Source organism: Gouania willdenowi, chromosome 7 (genome assembly GCF_900634775.1).
Source record: "Gouania willdenowi chromosome 7, fGouWil2.1, whole genome shotgun sequence".
Lineage (NCBI taxonomy): Eukaryota > Metazoa > Chordata > Actinopteri > Blenniiformes > Gobiesocidae > Gouania > Gouania willdenowi.
The window spans coordinates 11,696,616-11,716,215 of record NC_041050.1 but is presented as its reverse complement, the minus strand read 5'-3'; the positions used below and the strand labels follow the sequence as shown (position 1 = coordinate 11,716,215).

Genomic DNA, 19,600 nt, shown 5'->3' with positions numbered 1-19,600 from the left:
AATTTCTCTAAATTACACAAAAATTGGTGACAAAATCAATATTTCTTTAAGTGAATTCCACTGATATTGAAAACTAGGGCACAATTATGTAAAATCAGTTATTTTTTTTCCCCATATAAAATCTACGGCCCACTTGAGATCAAACTGGTCCGTATTTGACCCCTGAACTAAAATGACTTTGACACCCCTGTGCTAAATGATCTAAAAAGCAGGCTGAATACTTCACTCCAATAGAAAACAATGGGATGTTTACAGGCTAATAGGTGTGCGTGACATCTTCAATCACGTGAACACCATTTTGAAAAGTTAATAAAACGAATATGATGCAAAAATACTGTAATGTGTTTTGTTAGGCATGGATGTTCTAATTAGAACATTTCAAAGGTTTTAGGCCACATTTGTAAGAACAGTGTTGGATCCCTTTAAATGAATTGTTAAGGTTTCATTTGTTTTTTTTACTCAGGAAATCAGGATCTCCTGACATGTTTCGACTGCCAACTGCCAGTCTTCAGAGGCATCTGCTGATCACTTTGATGTGTCCTTGACTTCCACGAAGTTATATTATGTGAAATTCAATGAAATAATACAGAGGTAATGCAATTTCATTTAGTTTTCCCAAAAAAGCTTCCGTGTGGCACCAAATGAAAGGCCTGTGTAGTTATCCCAGGATGATACGGTGGCTACAGGCTGGTACGTGTGTTATGTGACAAACGGCATGATGATTAATGAGCGAGTCACCTGGCTGCTGACAGTCATGGTGTGATGTTTAAAATTAGTCTATGGAAACATTCATGTTTCTGTTGAATTAATATTTACTAGTGTTTGTTATGTTATCATAGTCGAGAGAAATGCCAGAAAATGGAGGAAAATAGAGTGGATAGAAAAGCCCTAAACCAACAATGGATAAACACAACATCAATACGGTAGTTTTTATGGTGCTCTTCCTATTAGGTACATAACAAACAATGGCACACTGACAGCAAACCAACAAACATTAAAAAACGACCACATTAGTGTAACAGACGTTTACCCACAGGGTTGAGTCTCAGCGCTGACACATTAAAGGAAACACGAAACATGATGGAGCATTGTTAGCCAGTGTTTACCCTCCCAGAACAATGAGGCACCACTGCCTCAGTCGGCTAATGTCTTCTATCTATAAACTACAACATAGACTGATCCGAAGGTCGTGTTTTTTTTTTTTCCTGCAGCGTGCAGTTCACAAATAGCTTATCTTCACAATCATTGTCCTAGTAAAAGAGATCGTCATCTTCAAGGCTCTGCTGACGTGAGGTGAACGGAGAAAATAGGCTCAGCCACTTTTCTTTTTCACAGTTTGCTGAAATACAACAGTATTTATACCTTGTGCAGAAATGACAGTGCTGATATCAGTCTGAAGGACAGGGCATTTTTCCCAGTTTTGTCATGTGACCAGCAACTCTCAATAGAAACCAGATACACAGCTCAACCAATGTACAACAGTACACCCATATATTATGAATGTATATGTTCATTAATTTGACTGAACTAAAATGATCTATATTGAAAAACCAAAAAACTAAAACAAAAACGTTTTAATCTATTTATAGAAAAGCTGGTACTACAGTTTGAATTTTGAATAATAAAGAATATCCCATCACAGCAGGGCAACATCAATAAAAAGCTAAAACAAACTAAACTACCTTATTATTAGTTGAATACTAAAAAAAAAAAAAAAAAAAAAAAAAAGGTTCCAGTATTCATTTTAGGTTGTTATATTTACATTTTGTCTTTCAATAATAAATAATAATAATAAAACATTCACATTAAAGGTAGGGTAGGCGATTTTCATAAGCTAGCATGATTTTGAATGTAGCCTCCCCGACGGCTCCGCCTTTCCCCCCTTGCCCCTCCCCTCTGTGCTCTGTCTCACTCACATGCACGAGCACAGTTGCTGCAGAAGCAGACCTCAGCTCATCTCTTGTATTGTGTAGAAACTTCATTGTCTCATGTTTCATTCAGCAGTAAGTAAACAATAAACTTGACCATTATGTATGTTAAAAAACGTGACCAAAAACTGTGTTTTAACTCTGTTAGCGGTGACGCGCTTTCAGTGTGAGCTTGTGCATGCGAGGGATCGAGAACGAGCAGAGAGACAGGAAGAGCACATAAGATCTTAATTTCTGTCAGGTCATAAAGACAATTTCGGCCAAAAACTTAAAAAGTGTATCTGGAGAAAATTGCCTACCCTAGCTTTAATGAGCCGGGCAGCTAAGGAAGAAGCCATTCAATAAATGAATAAATGGAAGTCAAACACATTCCTGTGAAGTTTTTAGATACTTTTTTGTAGTGTAACATCTGACTTGAACATTTGCTTTTGTAACTGTCTTTTTTTTCTTAGGCAATGCACAAATCCATAAAGGTGAGAAATGGCCTGTAACATTTGTCCTTTACATTATTTTGTACTGTATACAATTTTCTAAAAGCTGCTTTTTTTTTTCAGGAATAAAATGCACAAAAAAATACTGATCTAATTCAGCGGATCAGATAGTTCTTGGTCCAGTGACGTGGGCCTTCATGTGGCATATGATTCCACATCAAACGTTTCCTGGAAACCCACAGCTGTGCTAAGCTAGCACTTCCCTCTTTCATCTATTTTCATGTATAAATGCACTGTTGTCCCTCATTAACCAGTTCTGATTTGTAACCAGTTCTGCTTTCCAGTTTCCCCACATGCATCACGCTGTGTTGCTGCATTACAGGAATGTACATAAAGCAAAGTGTGCTGTTACATAGACTCACTAACATCACTTCCTCCTGTGTAATGGTCAATTCAATTAAGTTGGCAATTCAAAGTTAGTAGTTAGTGTACATTATACAGTTGTAATGAGTTTGGCTATATAATCTACTTTTGGTCTACACTGTGACCTTATTGATGGTAAGATAAAAATAAAAAGGAAAATATTTGTCCACATAACTCTCAGGTTTCACTCTATGTACACTTATTCATATGCTGCCAATGTTTAACACACTGATCCTAGAGGGCTTTACATTTCTATTCTGCTTATATATCTTAAAGCTGCTATGACAGCACATTTTTTTTAATTAGATAAATCATATTGTTTTCCTATTCCTCATAAATCAATGAATTGAAAATCATCTATGCCAAAAGGAAAGAAAAATAGGTTGGAAATGATGCTTGAAAGTTTGTTTTCATCTCTACCCTAAACACCTTTTTGCGCATTGCATTGTGGGATGTGGAGTGTTTTTACTTCTTACTTATTACAGGGATTTCTTGTGTTTCTTCTGTATTTTTGTACTAGCTTGCAAGTATTCTCCGTAATATCAGAATAAAGTAACAACAATTATCCACATCCCACAATGAAATGTTAACAGCACTCTCTGACCGATAAATCAATTAATTTATTCATAAACGCTGTTGGCTACGCTGAGAGCCTCAGTCCTGTAAAATAATACAGGGTGCATAAAATACAAATACTGTCCACCTTATGATGTAGGCTGAGCTGTATGAACGCAGCATCAGAGACAAGACTGCACCCAAAATAAGGTGGATACATGAACAGAACTGGCTTAGTAAAGTCAAACTGATCAGTGTCAGTTTATTCTCTAATGAATTAATATTGCATATCACAAATTAAACACCATAACAGTCATCAATCTTCACCTAAATTTCTTCCTTCCTGCTTTTGCTGCAGCAACAGCGTTGTTTTTGGTCTGAAATATGATTTAAAATCTTCAATTTTATAAATAATTGTTGCTCATGGTGACGTAAGTTGCTCTGCGTGGTTTCTCCGTGTCTGTGATTGGTCAGACACTGCAGTCTCCACCCGTTTCATGTGAGCATGCACACAGCCAGGTTGAAATCACCTGGCTTAAGTTATTGTGTTGATAACCAGCTTCATAGTACAGCTGCTCTGTCACTGTACATGTTTATAAGTAGAGCCTGCTAATGCAGAGATATCCTGGATATATTTATCCAGATTCGTAGTACAGGCCCATCAAGCTTTCTTTTAAACCTCCAACAGATTCAGACTCAGAAATGAAAATCCTTTCAGTGTGCTTGTGTTGGAGGATTGGTAAAAGATGAAAGGAAAGGATTTTTTTTTGTTTATTTTTCTTAATCAACATATTGCAGGCTAATGGGACCAGAATGCATGATGGGTACTGTGCAAAGTGCCAGCACAGTAACAAATGACGTCTTTGACGCATCAAGGCCAGTTTTGTCTGCCACAAGAATTCTTTGCAGCCCACAGTTTAAACCTACTGCTGCAGATGACGCCTGACATATGTGCATTCTATTGATTTTTTTTATCTGCATGTCATCTGTGCATTCTCTGAGCTACATAAGGAGAACATGTATAATAAATGGCTGTTATTTTAGATGAGATCCAGTTCCTGGGAGACTTGTAGGTAGGTTTATTGCTTTTACTTAGTGCACAAGGCCACTGTTGCATGGCTGATTTATTTATGTGCTGGATGCCTGCATAGACATGTTCATATGCTCTCTCCAGCTCACACACACACATCTTTCTTAATGTGTCACCAAGCTCGACTGTAAATTTCCAACATGGCCATGGCCTTTCTTTGACACTGTCGGTCACTAAAATGTGCTGAGGAGTCGTTTGCTGGGTCAGATTTCAATCATTTCAAACCCCATTGGGGTTAAAGACAACGCTCATTGCTCACACTGAGAACAATCCAAAATTAGTGAGACGCTCATCTCAATAATATTTTCATAAATATCAAACAAAAGCCCTGAGGACTGGCAGCAGATAAACAAAAAGTGCCACGTTCAAGCCGCCTTCAGCTGTAGAAGCTCAGGCTAGGGCAGCATAGTCATGGCTTTTAGCTTGATCATTGCGTTCTGAATACAGTACACGTGTTATCACAGTGCACATTTGTGTAGTCCGTGGGCTAACTTCATTAGGCTCAAATACTGAAGGGCATGGCTGAAATGTTAACACTTTATTGCATTTGGAGTTAATGGTTGGAAGGATCATTATGTGCATCTCTGTAGGTTGATAACAAGGCATGTGCTCTGTCTGTGTGAGGGCGGGGAGCCTCTGAACTCCTCATTTCCAGAATCCCAAGCAGCAGCAGCAGCAGCAGCGCTCCAGGATGAACAGAGACCCTCTGTTCTAATAACTCAGGACAGGGAATTAGCAAAGAGCGCACTATGCGCTCCTTACAAAACACAGAACAAACAAAAGTGGCAAAGTGCATTCGTCCGCTGCCCTCGTCTTCTGTTGCTGATTTCATAAGTCTGATCTTTCCTCGCTTGACTGCATTCAAGAGCTTAAGTTATGAGTCAGTATGAATTTATGTCTGCAGGCACTGAATTACACATGACTAAAACCAAATGGACACAAAAGAATAAGAGGAAAATCGCTTGAATAATTATTCCCATCACATTCCAATTATAATTTTTATGCACTTTTAAGCAATCATAACGACTCTGCAAAAATGGCTTTATTTAAACTTGATGTTTAAGACCACGAGTTTGCTAACACAGCCAGCGGGTGCAAATAAAGTGCTTTGGTAAACTTGTTGCAAAACAAATATAAAAGTCTGTGTTTTTTCAGGTGAAGAGAAACTACAACTTAGTCTTTAAATATTTACCCTGATGAAGTTTGTATGACGAATGCCTAAACACCTTTATTTATAAAAATGTTTTCAGTCACTGTTCGGATAGATCTTTATCAACGTCTTTTTTTTCCTTAATAAAACTTAATAAATTTATTTTTTTAAAGGATTGGATTTCCATTTCTGTCATTTTACATTCAGATAAAGGCAAACTTTTTTGGAAACAGTTCAAGGGAAGGCCTTTTTTTTAACCATTTTATCATGACTGTCCCAGTCCTGAAAGCTAGGGCCATAAAGACATGCTTTGATGGGTTAGGAGTGAAGAAACGTGACTGTTTTGCATAAAGCTCTGGCCTAAACCCCATCGAGCACCAGTGGGATGAACCTAAATGGAGATTGTGAGGCTACTATAGGCAACAGGATGAATGGGCACAGATTGAGACAGAAACACTTTAGAAACCTTCAGAGAAGAGTGGAAAGTGCATAAGAGGAACCCACTCCATATTAAAGTATATGGATTTAAAATGGTCGTTTCATGGTGAAACTGTCATTTGTCTGAAACTTTTTGTCCACATAATGAACATGGCTCAGTGGTAAAGTGGGTCGTCCAATAACCGAAGGGTTCGGGGGTTTGAATCCTGCTCTATTCAAGTCATTGTTGTTGTGTCCTTGAGCAAGGCATTTTACCCACATTGCCTTGTATGAATTGTGCATGAATGTTGATGGTGGTGGTCGGAGGGGACATAGCAGCCATGCTTCTGTTCCACCACTGGTTTAACTGATGTGATTGACTGGTGTGAATGAATAATGGTTTTCTGTAATGTCTATAATGCGCTTTGAGTCTCCTTGAAAAAGGTGCTACTGCAAATGAATCCAAACCATCATTATTATTATTATTATTACTATAAGTTGTCTAAAAATTTATATTTCGGTGAGCTTAATGTTTGAATAATTGATGTTTTATCCAAATAGCAATGACTCATGGAAACTGTGTGATTATTGGTGCCTTTTCAATAGCTTGAAATCTATTCACTTTTTTTATTTAAGCTGCAGTTGGTCTAGGCTTTTTACCGGTACACCTGTTTTTTTTCAGAACCAGTGTGCATGTTTGTCAATGGAAGTACCTGAATAGAGTGTATGTGCGCGAATTTGCCTCTGTATATTTTAGTTATAGATGGTTCTAAGTCTGACCTAGATAAGCATGGATACGCTCCGTGGTAAATGCAAGAAATGTTTCCTCACTTTCCCCGATTCATCCGTTTTTGGTTTGCATCTAATTTTGCCTGGTCTTCATGTGTTCAACCAAACCAGGGTTCCCCTCTGTGATCAGTGTATACGTGGAATCTGAGGTATTTAGTAATAAACACACAGAGGAGACTGGCCGTCCCCGGGGTAGTCACATATAGAGCTGCGAGTGAGAGGGTGTCAATGTGCGGACGCTTGCACAGTAAGGGCATGGGGTGAGAGACCATTTACAGACATGCTGGTACAACTCCTGTCATACAAACACTTCAATCCAACCACATTCATAGGTCGACAGGGACCAAAACAAAACCCAAACAAGGCAGCGTACAGCTGCAGGGATGAAAGAAACAAACATTTCACACACAGGCTTTGATCTGACGACTTGCCACGTTCATCTGTCATGAACAAACTCAATCTTGTGCCGTGTTGCAGTACATCAGATGACACAATGTGCCTACCAGCACAACCCCCCCTGCACTTACACACATGCACCATTTTATGGGTAATCTGCTTCCTTTAAACACAAACGTCATGCCTAAATGTCCATAAGGATAAAGCAGTATCAACCATTTGTGCAGACACATCGATCAATGAGTTTCTACTGTTCAGTGTATGTCTGGAACCTTTATAAAATGTGAAATTGAGGTCTAACACAACATGTTCACAGAATTACACCTTACTGCACAGGCTTTTTCATCAAAAATGATCTTAATTTCACATCAACATTTAGCTTTAGCCCATTTACACTAACGTAGTGTATGGCCAAGGTTACATTATGCTTTTTTTTTTTTAATCTCAGAACGAATGACTTAGAATTCAATTATTCAAAATTAAAGTGTTCTGCTTCGTGTTTACATGGAAATTGTTAATCCGAATTGAGGTTTACATGGAAACACGTTTAGTTTTGCTTTATTCAATTCAATCTTTAGGTCTGAGGGTTGGGAAGGGCTCAGATTGGACAGGGGGCGAATATGATCACATCTATTGGGAAAAAACACACGACAAACCTCCTCTTTTCAGCTACAACATAAGACAATAACATACAGTTTCACTTTCATCAGCTGAGGAGGAGAAGGGAGATAGAAGATTGTACTTTGGCCAAACAAAGCCAGCGTTTAGTGCAACGGCTTCTCTATCTTCTCCTGTCCTGGTGCAGGGCTTCATGTCCCCTGATGAAGCCTGTTTTGTTTGTTGATGTCCATGCGTACTGTGTTTAATAAGTCTGTGTGTCCATTGTCCGCATGTTTATGCTTCCGTCCATCCACTCTTTTCATTATATCCATATCTTCTAAGGCTCTTATTATCATATAAATAGTCTCGGCTCGAGTCCGGGTGGCTATCTTGGATTATGTCATCACCAGCGCATCATCGTGACAGGACAAGTATGTGCACAATTTAAATAATTTAAAGCAGAATTAAACGTTTACAGGACTGAGGAATTATTCAAATCTGAATTAAAATTGGGAATAAACCAGCCATCTAATTTGGATTTAACTTTAATTTGGAATGACCATTTTCATTCAGAATGAAGTGTTTACAAACACACTTTTTGATCTGCTCCAAAATGATAGGAAAGAACCTTATCAGTTACCGAACTTCTTGCTTTTAATGCAACTCAGATAATACAGCGTGAATATCAGGGCTCGACAGTCAACAATAACGTTTGCCTGCTTGCCACTGGCAAGGAAAAATTATAGTGTGGCAGCTTGTACGGGTGAGTTCATGATACTGTACACTGGGCTCACGATACAATGCGACACAATAATGGGCTTGTGATAATGAAACAATCATTTTTGAAAGGGAAAAAGACAAAAAGAAATTGCAGTTGGAAAAGTAACCATGTTTTAATGTAACTTTAACTCTGGACATACTGTACATACATACTCTCAGTCTGACCCTTTCAACTCAATAGGAATATAAAAAATGAAAACAAAAAAAGATGTGCAGTGGATGGGGGCAGGTGGATGCACCTGCAATAGATTTAATTTCATACTGGTCACGTTTTTGCATGACCAGTATTCTGCATTTAACTGCTTAAAATGCAGAAAGAAGTCAGCAATCACTTGCTTTCCCCAAAGCATCACAGCCCGTTGTACCTGCAGGTATCACTCAGGGAAAACTTAGCTCCATTGTCTGCTCTAAACTTGCAAAAATCTGATTATTCTGCTGGGTTTCCTCAAACGTCCTCACCGACCTGCTTTCCTTCTGCATGTGAGAAGTTTTTTTTTAATGTTTTATGGTGTGTGTGTTATGTTTGTTTGCTTTACTTGCACAGCAGCTGTCAGTCAGCTCTCAGTCAAAGCTGTGAATTCAATTGGAAACGATCTGAGTCCAGCCAAAACAAACACTCTAGAATGCTCTTCATACGTGTTAACACCAGCCCGAATGAAGCCAGATTTCCTGTGAATACGACCTAAATGTAACACATATGAAGTAAAAAAATGTGATGTAATCCCTGAAAATAATTTTCCTCAGTAGTTCAGAGCATTCTCTTTAGTTATAAAATTAATGTGTAAAGCTCTGTGCCATCATATTTGTCGTTACTGTGTGTTAGCTTTGTAATAGCTTGGCATCCTGTCCACGGTGTAACCTTGCAATGTGAGCCATCTGGGATAGCATCAAGCTCCTCCCACAGCCCTATAGAGGTTAAGCGGGTATAGTAATAAATTATTTCATTCAAAAAGGGGGGGAAGGGGAAACTGCATTTTTTAAGCATTTTTTTTAAATTTAATTTAATTATTGAATCACAATTAAAATTTGCAAATACATTTTACGACTATGTGCATGCATTCCATTCTGTATTAGTGTCACCTCCTTAAAATGTTTCACACGTTAGACAGGTTCAGGGCAGTGGGTTAAAGGGTACCTGTAGTGGAAATGTATATAATAAAAAATATTTAATGCATTACCATTAAACTATATATGTGGACCTTTTCATTTATATATATGTATATAAAAAAAAACACACATTCAAAGGTAATTTTAAAACAATTTTATACTTTGGGGCATAAACTATGGAGAGCCACCATTTTGGTCAGGATACCCTTTAAGCAGATTTCATTGGCTGCACAAGGAAAGCGCTAAATTTCTTTTGTACAAAGGTTTCTGAATCGTGAGTGGTGAGAAGAAATGTGATATGCCCCACTTTTCTCTTCTGAAAGCAGACAAAAATGTCAAAGTGTGAAATATTGGAATCCTTCTAAATATAGCAGGAAAGGTGCAGTGATAAAAACGGCTTTTTTCCCCCTTTGCTTTCTAGTGCTTAATTCACACACACACACACTTTGCCTCCTCTAAAATTACAAGTGTGGGGCTTACAAGCAGTTGGTATGAGTCACACACCATAGCACTACATCCACAATCTCCTCTCAGAGATGAGAGAAGAACGTGAGGCAGGAGTGGAAGGCTTTAGCTATGAAACGGGAGAGCCTTGAAATTAAAGAGCAGTGTTTCATCTCTCACAGTGTTTGTCTCAGCTCTGTCACATATAATGGGCGAGGTCAGCCCCCGGCACGGAGGGGCCTATCTTCTCCTATCAGCCATCGGCTTCATCTGGTGTTAAAGCATAACTGTGTCAGCCTGCAGTGAGAATCTCCTGTCAACCACAAGGCCCCAGAGGGGTTATCAGACCCCCAGGAAGCTGCTGCTGGAGCCAGCTCGGCTTCCCTGCAGCACGGAGGAGCCCGACAGTTGTGTTTACTGCTTCTGCACTGAGCTCACACTGATTAGTCGGGTCCATGGTGGTATGCATTTAATATAAGCAATTTTGCCCTTTGCTGTGGACGTTTCTGTAGTAGGTAACATAAATGAATAAAATACTTTCCTGTGCTTTGTGATAACTTGTCTCACAGCAGTTTAGAAGACGACCAAAACTCACACAACTCTGAAACATTAGTCATTAACATATGTTTTAATGCTTTATTGTTGACCTACATTCAATTGGCGCCTTCAGTTTTTTTCCTCAAACCTTGGCAAAAGACCTTCACATAGTGAGGAGCTACTTTCATATTTTCAACTATTTACCAATTCTCCAATTTTGTTTTATTTCTAAATTTTATAAAAAAATTATTCTTTTGTTTTCAGCTTTAAGTTGCTTAAACTGTTCACACACTTTATTTGATCATGGTGAAGACAAAGAACCATCGCAGTGGTCACCAAAAGAAAACCATGGACCCTAATCGGGCTCACTGTGAGTGAAAGCTAACCTTGCCTGCAAGATGGATTCTCCTGGTGTTCACAAACTCCAGAATCCATCTTGTGCTGTTCCCGTATTTGCCTTTCGAAACCAAAATGAACCGATTCGAACCAATCTTGAGGCAGTGTTGTGATTTAGTGCGGGATATCCAGGTGTGACGAAGGCAGAAGCACCGAAGCAAAACTGGCATATGCGCAGTTGCGGGAAGAGGAACGAACCAGGCTACCGCTATTAACTTGCCCTTAACTTGCATACTAGTGTTGCAAAAATGGCAAAAGTCAATCAACGACATAATGACCGCAGCACTACTATCCCAAAAGAAAGTTTTCACCAGCAGTGTCTTGTTGTTGTTGTAGCAGCGTCTCTGCGGCGCATGCCGATGACGACATCATCATTTGTTACCGTGTGATTGGCTAAAACAAATCATGGTGGACGGGCGCTTCGCACAATCAGCTTCAAGCATTCTGTTCATGTCCCTCCATGGTTCCGAAAGGATTCGCCAGACACAGACCCAGATCAATGTGGAGAACTCGAGTTAGAGGGAGGGCTACGCATCAATCTGGTTCTTGCCAGGTTATGTGAAAGCTTGTGCATTAGTAAAAAGTGACCAGTCCCTGCCATAACAAGGTCAATAAATTAAAAGGCATTACTTCATCCATGTGCACAAGGAAATTGAACAAACACCCCAAAAGAAAGATCATATAGATGATCTACATCTAGATCTCGAGGAACCAGATCTGGTGTTGCCTTGAAACGTTTTTTTTTTGATCAGGCACATAGGCAGGTCTGGCTGAGGCAATCCTGAACCATTTTCTTGTTAAGCCGCCATAGGTTTTTTATTGGTGCAATATCATAACGGACAACCCTTACATTTAAAAACATGCTTATCCTGCTTAAGGTTGCTGGCCACTGCAGCTGATTCTATTCCAGCTTATTTAGGAGGTGTTTGAAACCCAGGACAGGATGCTGTAGTGCAGTGATTCCCAAACTTTTTCTGTTGCGCTCCTTTGAAGAAGAAAAAAATTTCAACAAAATGGGTTACCTTGTTGTTACCTGAAAATGGTGATTCTTCTTCTTCAAAACGAATAAAAATAACATAAAATGTTCAATCACATATTTAAAACAGTAAGAAAACAGTTCTTTGGTGGCAAATTGTGATTTTTTTAAAAACAATTTTTCATGCTCAATGACCACTTCCCCCCATCCCTAGGGGGCGCGCCCCTCAGTTTGGGAATCATTGTCATAGTGACAGACTATTCCAGACATACAATAATCTGTACCATCAATCACATCAAGCAATGACATATTGCTATTTGTGTTATGTGTGCTAACCAAGACTTGTTTTGGTTGTAATGCTTAACACCACCAATAAGTGTTCACACTGATCTGCATTAACAAAGTCTGTCGATCCTCACGGTTGCATAAAGCAGTCCAGTCAAGGTTCTTTCTTGTCACAGTTAATTACAGTCACATCCAGTTCTCATTACAGCTTAGAAACAAATCACTTTCTTGCATATTTACGACAGAAACTGCAAGTCACAAGCAGTGGCGTTAATTGACATTCTGGACAGTCTATCTAGGCTGACCCGCGAGTTTTTATCTTAGTCATGATAAAACAACATTTTGTTACTTCTCACTTGGTAAGTTGTGTTACTCTATTAAACAATGAGGTTACTATCAATAATGTCCATCACTTAGATCTTGATGGCCTTGTTATTATGAAGTCCTCGTCTCCTGTTTACGTAAACCTGAGTTGTTTGATCTTACACTTTATATCCAGGAGGGATAAAACAACACAAACTAATCATAAAAAACCATGGACTGTCTCTACGGTTTGGTAATAGTTATCGCTTTGTTAGCAACTGGCATCACAAACAGGGTGAGAGTGAATCTGGCTTATTTAATAATAATAATATCGCACTGGATTTTATACAGCGCTTTATCATAGACACTAAAAGCGCTTTACAGAATTAAGGCATTATTCTTTCACTCCACACTTTGTGGTGGTAAGCTACTATTCTAGCCACCGCTGCTCTTGGGCAAACTGACGGAAGCAAGGCTGCCGTAGTGCGCCATCGGCCCCTCAACCACCAACACTCACTCACACTACATTCATACTAGGTAAATGTGGGTGAAATGCCTTGCCCAAGGACACAATGACAGATACCACTGGAGTGACTGTCCCACACTGTGGCACCTGGAATCCTCAGTGGTCTCCCATCCAATTGCTAACCATAGGGGTGTCCCGATCCGATATTGATATCGGTCCGATATCAGCCAGAAAACGAATATCAGATTTTATATATTATATTTATTCAATTGCAGAATACTGTAATTATTATGATGAAGGTTAAAATTTATGTAACCAATTGGTTAATAATAAATGGGTCAGTTTTTCTCATACCTACTGTTGCTGACTACTGTTGTTTTCTGTTTGAGTAACATCACTTGATCAAGCCTTTTCTAACATTCCACACTATAAAATAAGTAATATAAGTATGTATGATTCGTGCTGATATCGTATCGGATCGATATAGGTATCAACCATTACTCAATGCTGCAATATTGGTACCGTATCGGAAGTGAAAAAGTTGTATCGGGACATTCCTAACTAACCAGGCCCAGACCTGCTTAGCTTCCGAGATCTAACGACAATGACAGGCTGGTATGGCCACTATTTAGCATTAAGGCTATAGGGACGAGGTGGCCAAGAGCTAGCAGACACATTTACATTTAACGCTCAGCTAACAAACTCCTCTTTAGATAAACTGACCTTTTAAGAAGCCTTTTTCTTTTCTGCACCACAGGCTGAGGAGATGTTTCTGTGCCATCATACATTTGGACTTTTTTTCAAAAATGTTTTTTCTCTCCATACAACCCAGAGTCTCTGAACATTGGCCCCGCCTTGTCTCCTAATTGCATGCCTTGTATTATCTAAGAGCTTCTATGAGGACCATACATCAATCTGGATGGTTTCTTTGGCTTGGTGGGGAATACTCTTTGGCAGGGTATTAATTCCAGCTTTTATCCCATCCCTCTTTACTGGATGAAGGTCAATCTCTCTCTCTCTCTCTCTCTCTCTCTCTCTCTCTCTCTCTTTCATTTCTTGCCTTCCTTCCATCCACCACACCAGGGCATGAGTCAGAGAATCTGACACCTCATAGAGGAGAGGGGAGAGGGGAGAGGGAGAAGAACAGTGGATAGAGAGACAAATAGAGAGTGAAAGAGCGAGAGATGGAGGCAGTTTAGAGGAAAAGAGAGAAGAACGATCAATACCTCAGAGGAACAAGAAACCCGAGACGATCTGGACTGTCCCTGCCTTCCCTCTTTGACGTTGAAGACACTGCATTATCAGCTGCAATTACATTTTCCAGTGTGCAGATGGGGGCTGGAGTCTGAGCCCCACTTTGGTTATAAATCTGGTCCGTACACTGTCCTGTAGTTAAACTTATAGCTAGAAACCCATGGTGCTGTGTGCATCATCCTAACCAAATGGCTGCAGTACTCTTTGGTATATAAAACATGCCCATGTACGCTTAAACTACATATTACATAAGCGCCACAACAAACAGAACCCAAACCCAAAAATAGTGCAGTCACTGTTAAATATTTCAGGCACTCAGCAGCTGAAGGGGGATAAAAAGCTTCTCTTCTTCTTGTCGCAACATAAACACACACACAAACCACACACACATACACAACACAATTGTTGAGGGGCAGTTGAAAGGAAAACCTCAATTTAGTGTGCAGTGGAGAAAAGTTGATTACTGTAGCAAAAAGCAAGACTTTCTGCTAATTTAGTTAATGAACCCTTTGCATATGGCTAATGCTACTTCCCAAGTCTCGCATACTGTGGATAGCACAAACGCGGCTCTTTGATGGTAATTTCTGTACTAAATAAATCACATTCATGAGACTCGTTGCGAGATACGACGGCGAAGTCACGAGGCCTGCCGGGTCAATCTTTGGAGCTCAACACAGTGCTTTCTTTTCATGGCGAGGACAGCCCGCAGCTCAGTCAGTTACTGGGTCTGAGCTGAGGGTCACTCTGTGCTTTAGAAGAAAGGCCTCCTTCATGGCAACAACAACAAGATCCAAAACAAAGGAAGCTGTTTGCTTCAGGCTCGGTCACACATCCACAAGCCTTCATGTGATAGTGTTTCTCTTACAAAATTGCCCGTGAGGTTAATAAACTGAAAGGAGATGAGCCCCTAAAACATTTGGTGATAAGACAGCATCAAGCACAGGTTAAATGGCAAACTGTGAGTTGATAGTTACGAGGGATTCATCTGAAATACTGATCTGGGAAATAAGATATATCAACAGGGAACTGGACTCAACATTTTAACACACATCAAAATGATGATCCTGATTTGCATTATGAAACCCAAATAAAAGAAAAGTTTGCAAAAAATGAGAACATGAAAAATAGATCATAAAACAACTTGCATCAGCTTTAATCCTTCAAAGAATATTAACCTAGAAACATAAGAGGTTGATTTTCTTCGAAGGATTAAGTGTCATTTTTAGCTATCACCGATTAATTACCATTAGTCAATAACTCTGCTAATTAATCCAACGGGCTAGAATATGTAACTGATTTATTAACTTTGTACTGTTTGGAGATTCTGTCACAACCCAGATAAGGGCACTAAATCACTGTTTACAGTTACATTTTCTCTTTTTTTTAATTTATACCTGTTTACTGTTTGTGATTTGAGTAACTTTATTTTTGAAAATGAATTTTTTACATTGTTTTCCAAAAATAGTTTGCACAAGTTTGCCTTTTCAAATTTATTTACAGTCCTTACGTTGAAACTGACAGTGTTACTAATTAAAGTTCTTTATTTCAATTTAGTCGTGTTTTGCTTCTTTATCTTAAATCATATTTTGGGTATTATAAAAATGTGTGTTCTTGTGCAGTATATATCCTGTGTATATTAATGTTATCGTAGGATATCAGATATCGTTTTTTTTTTCTTTCTTGACCTTATCTGCACATGCCGTCGTAGGTCAACACTATATGTAGTGCAATCTTTTCGCGAAAGCAATGCATGTTTTATTATTGCAATTCAATACATAAATGTATTTATCACTAGCCCTCCCTAAGGAAGGGTAGAAATAACTTTATTAGAGAGAGAATATAAAAAGAGAGGGCTGTGATACTGTCCTCCCCAATAGGGAAGTTAGTTTAAAACCTGCTTTTTCCCCTCACCTCTCCTCCTGTTGTTTTCTTATTTTCCATGTAAATACAGGGCACCTCCCACATGGCGACCCTTCGTTTCTCCCGTTCTTCTCCTCCCATGTCATATGTGATTGTCTTTCCATGTTTCTTTGGACGGGATGATACTGAAATGTTTGTACAGCACTTTGTGGGGTTTTTTTTTACCTGTGAAAAGCACTTTATAAATAAACTTTACTTACTTACTTACACCTTGGTGAAGGGGAAGTGAACTGGGAAGAGGGAGTCAGGATGGGACAATGGGAGGGGTATGGAAGAGTTGACTATCGGCTTTTTAAAACTATTAATGTCGGTATTGGCATCAGTCCTAAAAATCTAATTTGTATTAATGCGACCCTAAATAAGAATAATGAATGGTTTATTTAATAAATCATTCAATCAATCAATGAATCAATGGACCCCCGTGCTGTCCTGTATTGAACAAATCACCAAACAGAGAAACAAACTCCTTAAAAGCTGTAGCCTTTTTCTGATTGTCGCAAACAATCACTTGCTGTTTGTGGCTCTTACTTCACTCTGCAGGAACAGCATCTTACTGGATGAGAGAGATTATTGGTGGTTCCCAGACGTTGGAGCAGCACGTGTCAGGTCTGGCTTCTGTTATTTATGAAGCCGTTTGGCCCCCAGCCTGCACTCTGCAGCAGAGAGGCAGGTGGGGCTTCCTTATTGAAGATGCCTGTCCACTTCTTATTAGATCTCCGACTCTCAGAGTGCATTAAGGAATTGCATCTGGTCAGAGAATCAGAACAACATGATGCTCTAACTCTGTGTCCCCTGGAGTTCAACTCAAACATTTGTGTGTCTTATCCAACTAAACTGTCTTTTTTCTGAGAATAAACAATGCACAAACAGGAAGAAAAAAAAAGTCACTGATTTCTGTTAAGTTCCCACTTAAAATCAATCTGAATCTCTTACATCTTAGGTCATCCAATCAAACCATAAACATTATTACAGCCTATTGAATTCTTCCATAAAGAGCTCCACCCTAAATAATGTACAATCCTCTAATTGTGACCCATTTTCTTTCTATCGTGTTGGCACAAACACACTCGAGAGATGCACATTCAAGATTCATGAGCATCTTCAGGCAGCAAGAGCCACAATTTCCAAATCAATCAGCCCATCTACAGTCAGATGTATTATTATTGACTCCATGCACTGAGTAGTCTAAAGATAATCAGTTCCTTTTAACTTAATTGAGCCAGTTTTTAGAGATGGAGTGGTTGGATTTGAGCACAATATGTAGAAGTGAATAAATCAGGGCGCAGCAGGACAGTTTTATACTGTATGGATGAGGCGTTTGTGTGTTAGATGAGGATGTTTGGTCTGAATTAAAGTCATTTATTAAAGGAGTGCAGCCTTCTGGCTGTGTTGGTGTCTGGAAAACACACAAACAAGACGTGAATATGTGGACAGTATAGGAAGAGAACAAACACATTGAACAATGTAATAACATAACTCGGTGTTTTATTTTCGAAGCAAATAATTAATAATATATATAAAACTGTATAATTATAATGGTTTAAAACAATATTAAGGTGTCCATGTTGTCCAGCTCATTAGTGCTGATTTTATTAAATTCAGTTTAGTGTAATTAGGGAGTCCTGGTGAATAATGGGGCTGTCATACACACTCGCTGCTTCAGCACCAACAACACAGAACTGGTACCTGTGGACACACACACACACACACACAGAGGACACTAATTGTCCCTCTTCTTGGTGCCATATGTTACAAATAACAACCTTCCTCACTTTAAGGCTTCATCCAAATTTTCTCTCATTCAATCCATGCGTTTGTCTGGGAGAGTAAAAGTAAAAGTACTGGCCATTCTGAAGGACAGGATTCCCAGTTATTCCCATTTATATATTACAGCAAGACTGGTTTTTGGATGTAGTTTGTAGACTGAATGGATAATATAAAGCTCTCTATCCTGCACAGTATGAGTGAATAAACATCAAGAATGTCTGCTTTGTGGGGAAAAAAGAGCTGTTTTAAGTTGTAAATCCCGGCCGTGGTGCTACAATGCACCGCTTCCATGCACTCGATCACTTACCGGTTCTCATGTAGGATTTCGCAGGCTGCAGCTCCCACTAAACTATTTCCATAAACGCGTGCAAAAGGCAGGCTTTGTATCCAGATTAGAGTCCGGCAGTGACACGGAGGCGCAGAGCGGACTGAGCTCCCGGTGTGTGTGAGCTGAGGAGGAGAGGAGAGGTGGGGAGAGAGGAGGAGAGGAGGAGCGCACGACAGATGGGGACGCGTCGCAAACTGCGACCGAAGCAGATCGACCACCGATCGACTAAAGACACGAGGATCAGCTCTGGACCAGCTGTTCTCAGCACGACAGTCTCACGTGCATCATGGAGGAGATAGAGATGATGATGATGATGATGATGTCCCCACAGGACCTCTACTGGGGGCGCACTGCGTGTCTTTATGTCCAGCCTAGCGCAGTTAAGCACGTGCACGGTCATCGCTTTGACTGAATGTGTTTTTAATGAGTTTTAATATGTATTAAAAAAAAAAAAAAAACATTACCACAAATGATTATGCACATACATAATTCACAAGGATATCTTTTTTTTTTTTTTTAGACAATTTAAATAAAATAACAAATTTTCTTCAGAAATGTTCCTCAATGCAACGATGATAGTCCCAATTACTGTAATTGACCCCATTGGGATTAAGGGCGTTAAATCCAACCTCTTTTTTTTTTTTTGTTTCTTTTTTGAAGTTTTGCCTATACTGATTTTCTCTCTCATGGCACCACCTAGCGCATCTTTGATGATATTGCATATATTCATATACATTCATTCAGTCATTCTTTCAATGTTTGATCCACTTGTTTCTGTTCAAAAGTTGTACTATTCATGTATATTCTATCTATATGTTTTTTTTATTATAGTTTTTACAGTACCACCATTTATCATTTAACCATTTATGCAGACGCCGGGAAACCTTAAAACATTTAACAAACCAAAACAAAAACAAAAGAACGTTGTCACACAATTACAATTATTTTGTTCCCCTTACAGTTAGCATTTTATTTTGTTTTTTGTATTTCTAAACATATATTAACATTTAGATGATATATACATTTGACATGTGTCAAGCTCGAGGTCCATGGGCCAAGTTCAGCCGAATGGATAAGGCACTGGCCTCCTAAGCCAGGGATTGTGGGTTCGTGTCCCAGCTGGGGTGGTTGTTTTTGGATCAACCAGTCTCTGAGAATGTTCATGGACATAATATTTTCATTTAAATGTTCACCTGCACTACTCATCAATGCACTACTGCACTATTATCTTATTATTATTATTGTATTTTTATTTCAT

At 39.1% G+C, this 19,600-nt stretch overlaps 1 protein-coding gene across 2 annotated transcripts in view; it reads right to left on the bottom strand.

The window, feature by feature from the left end:
* The window catches only part of pcbp4 (poly(rC) binding protein 4), a 60,009-nt gene extending 41,361 nt beyond the window's left edge, over positions 1-18,648 (bottom strand). Inside the window, exon 1 of one of the 2 annotated variants that reach the window (XM_028452271.1) lies at positions 18,322-18,648. The gene's annotated coding sequence lies outside the window, so the exon portion shown is untranslated. The remainder of the gene's footprint in view (positions 1-18,321) is intronic. The other variant, XM_028452270.1, reaches the window with a different exon arrangement.
* Between the last annotated feature and the right edge of the window lie 952 nt (positions 18,649-19,600).